Below are 4,321 nucleotides of genomic sequence, written 5' to 3'. Positions count from 1 at the left end.
CAGAATTAAAAATAAGTCTTGCTTAGTCAAGGCTTTTGTACATATGAATGGTCTGAATACAAAGAAGGCAATCACTGAGGCAAAAACTCCCTTTCTTTTCTGACACGGTATAGGAAAAAGGAATGAGTAAATCTATTGTAAATTGTAGTTACTTGAGAAACATTTCTTCATAGAACAATCAAAGTTTTTATTTGAAATACTTGGCAATTATATTTGACATACATACTTGTCAGATATTAACTGTCCAATACATTTAATCACCTTGAGTAGGTAAAGATACAGCATAGCTCCCTTTCACGATCAGATTCCTCCAAATTACTACTATTGTGTAATTGTGGGTGAATTTTATTTGTTATGGAGAATGTAGTAAATTAACCAAAGATGGATTATTAATTTATAGTGAATAGTTTATCCTGTGAATGTTGCCACTTTTTCTGTATGCAAATGCTCTGTGACCAGTTACAATTTTCTTAAACTAGTCATTCAGAAATGTTCTTTTAATAATTTCTACAAATAGAAGCATAGAACTAACTTATTTAGAAATAATTAATTGCTGTGTTGGAAACACAAGTGTAATATGTTTGCATTACCTGGTTGGATGGGATAGCTCTTAGAATTAGATTACTGGTGAAAACCAGAGTTGGTCTAATACTATAAACTTTATCATCTTTCTCAGAATTCTCCTTTTTACACAAGTTTTCCAGTTTAAAACATGCAGGTTTGTTTTCTATATTTCAATGAGATGTTTGAAACAAAGGTCAAAAAAGGTAAAGATCAGATCCCTATGATTTGAAAATAGTTTCCAGTAAAAAACTCTACATTTGAAAATATAAAGGTCTAATCTTGCAAGGTGCTGAAAAACTACTGTGAATTTTTTTTCTCCTAGAAACTTCAATTACTCTTGACCACCTGTAATACAGGAGATATAGGTTCAAGTCCCCACTTTGACAAATTTAGAACAGAAACTTGAAAGCATGTCTCCCCTATACTGGGCTATAGTATATTCCAGAGTGATCTGTCAAACTGTTCTGCTTTGTATAATTACCTGGCAGGGGAGATACCATGATCAGGAAGGTGGTTTTTCCAGGGTGAGGCTCATCCATTGCACTGTGGGTGTGCTGACCCCTGCGATATCCCCAAATGCAGGAAACTCAACTGCATAAAAATAAATAAATAAATACTTAACTATGCATTGGGCCAGAGACAGTGAGAATGATTCTATAGTCTGGTGGCTAGGGAGACATCCAGATTTCAGTCCCTGCTCCAGTGAATGTTTAATTATTTATACACAATGGAACAGCTTCAAAAAGATGCTCAGAAAGCCCCATACCTGAATACTCCAAAGCCTAGAGGTATGGACACTCCCTTAGGAGGTGGGAAACCTCTCCCACATCAGGCAGAGTGGGAAATTGAACCTAGGTCTCCCATCTACTGATAGTGTGCTCTAACCTCTGGGCCATTGGGTAAAATGGAATCAAAAGCCTCACCTCTTCCTGAAAGGTATTTCCAAATTTCCTTTGCTTTTAATTAAAAAAAAAAGCTGTTAAAATGCCCAAAATAAATATTTTGTTATAATTAGGGTTTCACTGAACTGGAAAAAGTGTTTTGAGTCAATCCAAATCCCCAGGGGAAATTCTTCCTCAGCTGGATCCAAGGTTTTTAAGGCCACTTTATGCTGCTCTGTCATTTTATGTGACATAAAAGTGCCAGACTGGGTGTGAGGTTCTTACTCTGGATCTGGCAGAAAAATGCCAATTTGTTATGGGAAACTTATGTATGCTTGTTTTTAAATTGTCCAGAAGTTTTTAGATTATGAAAATTATTTTTAGTAAAAGTGTTGGATTTTGGTAACATTTTTGCTTTTCAGAGAGCAAAAATTATTGTTTTTTACCAAAATCCAAACAGTTTTTGCTGAAAAAAATCTTCATTGTTCAGGTTCCTGGAAAATGTGTACCAAAATAAAATAACTGAAAAAATTAAAAAGGCGTATTTCATAGAAAAATTGTTAAACTTAAAAGTTTTTGACCAGCACTAAAAAGCACTACCTTTATTTCCATTAGAAACTACATCATATTAGAGAAATAATTCAGCTACTTCATAGCAACTGTTGGGCTTCCCAGTGTTACATTTGTGTAATCCTGAAATCTGTAGAAAGCTGAGATGGACCTAGTATATTCTGTGTTATCTCAAGATTTTGATGTCTCAGCATTAGAGGGATGCACAAACCAGGGAAAGACAAGCATTCCTTTGCCTAAATTGCCTGCCGGGCCTGCGCCGGAAAGCATGCCCAGAGCTTAGCTGCCAGATCACACCCATATATGTGAGCTTGCACAAAAAGGTGATGCTGTGGTGGAACATGCCTTATAACTTTTAGTTCACTGGTTAGGGCACTCAACTATGATGTAGGAAACCCCCAATTCAAATCCCCCCTCCACCTCAGAGGGAGAACAGATGTGACCTGGGATCTGTCATATCTCAGGTGAGTGTCCTAACCACTGTGGGATATTCTGATGCACATGGGTGGGAAGAGTCTCCCTCAGTCTCTTGTTGAAGCTGTTCCTTCTCCAATAACTTTTTAAAATTTTGTATCCACAGTGAAACAGCATCAATGGAAGAGACAGAGGGAGCCCTGCAAAAAATATCCTGTAGCTTTGTGATTGGGCTCTGTCACCTCTTATGAAGTGGGTTTTAGCCCATGAAAGCTGATGCCCAAATAAATTTGTTAGTCTCTAAGGTGCCACAAGGACTCCTCGTTGAAGTGAAACCTGTCACCTCTTAGGTGATCTCCTTATTTCAAATCGCTTCTTCCCCATCAGGCTTCATCCTCCTCTCCCCACCATTTGGTAAAATGGCATAGGAGCCTATCTCCAAGTGAAGGTTTGCAGCTGAGAATTCCAAGGAGAGGGAGGCACCTCCCTCTAGCATGAACTTCAGCACTATATCTGAGAGAAGGGTAGGACTTATCCCACACCCCTCAGCTTGTCATTTGCCATTGGCTACCTTAGGTGAGGAGTGGCTTAACATGTTGGTTTCTGTGAATCCTATCCTGAGGTGCCTATCTCTCTTAATGACTTTTTCTTGGTGACCATAATAGTTACCATAATGTAATTAAACTTAACATCCTTGTAGGGGAAAAATAACAAAGAAACTTACCACAGTAGCATCTAACTTCAAAAAGGGAAACCACACAAAAATGAGGAAGCTAGTTAAATAGAAATTAAAAGGAACAATCACAAAAGTGAAATGCTTGCAAGTTGCATGGGAACTATTTAAAAACACCCTAATAAAGACCCTAAACTATAGTTATATCAAATAAATAAAAAACAGTAAGAGGACACAAAAATGCCACCACACATAAGCAACAGAGTAAAAGAGGCGATAGGGGCAAAAAGACATCATTTAAAAATTGAAAGTCAAAGCCTATTGAGGAAAATTGAAAGTAGCAAAATTGAAAGTTGCAAATCAAGTGTAAAAGTATAATTAGGCAGATCAAAAGAGTATTTGAAGAGCAATTGGCAAAAGACAAACTAATAGCTTTTCTTTTTTTAAAGAATCAGTTGGACCACTGGACAATCAAGATGCTAAAGGAGCACTCAAGGAAGACTAGGTAATTGCAGAGAAGCTACATGAATTCTTTGCATTGGTCTTCACTGCGGAGGAAGTGAGGGAGATTTCTACATCTGAACATTCTTTTTAGGTGACAAATTTGAGGAACTGTCCCAGATTGAGGTGCCAATAGAAGGCCCAAATTGAAACATTAGCCAGTAATAAGTCACCAGGACCGCATGGTATTCACCCAAGCATTCTCAAGCAACACAAATATGAAATTGCAGAACTACTAAGTGTGGTGTGCAGCCTATCATTGAAATCAGCCTCTGTTTCAGATGACTAGAGGATAGCTAATGAAATACCAATTTTTAAAAAAGGCTTCAGAGGAGATCCTGGCAATTACAGGCCAGCAGTAAACTTAACTTCAGTACCAGGCAAATTGTCTGAAACTATAATAAGGAACAATTATCAGACACATAGGTGAACACAATTTGTTGGGGAAGATTCAACATGGCTTTTGTAAAGGGAACTCATGCCTCGCTAATACCTCTTTGAGGGAGTCAACAAGCAAGTGGACAACAGTGATCCAGTGGATATAGTGTACTTGGACTTTCAGAAAGCCTTTGACAAGGTCCCTCACCAAAGGCTCTTTAGCAAAGTAAGCAGTCATGAGATATAAGAGGGAAGATCCTCTCATGGATCAGTAACTCGGTAAAAGATAGGAAACAAAGAGTAGGTATAAACGGTCAGTTTTCACAATGGAGAGAGGTAA

General features: G+C 37.8%; 1 pseudogene; it reads left to right on the top strand.

The window, feature by feature from the left end:
- The first annotated feature begins 1,037 nt into the window (after positions 1-1,037).
- LOC123365507 lies at positions 1,038-1,167 on the top strand (annotated as a pseudogene).
- Positions 1,168-4,321: the final 3,154 nt, after the last annotated feature.

This window comes from Mauremys mutica, chromosome 2 (assembly GCF_020497125.1).
Source record: "Mauremys mutica isolate MM-2020 ecotype Southern chromosome 2, ASM2049712v1, whole genome shotgun sequence".
Lineage (NCBI taxonomy): Eukaryota > Metazoa > Chordata > Testudines > Geoemydidae > Mauremys > Mauremys mutica.
The sequence above is the reverse complement of the archived record's forward strand: the minus strand, read 5'-3'. Positions and strand labels throughout refer to the sequence as shown.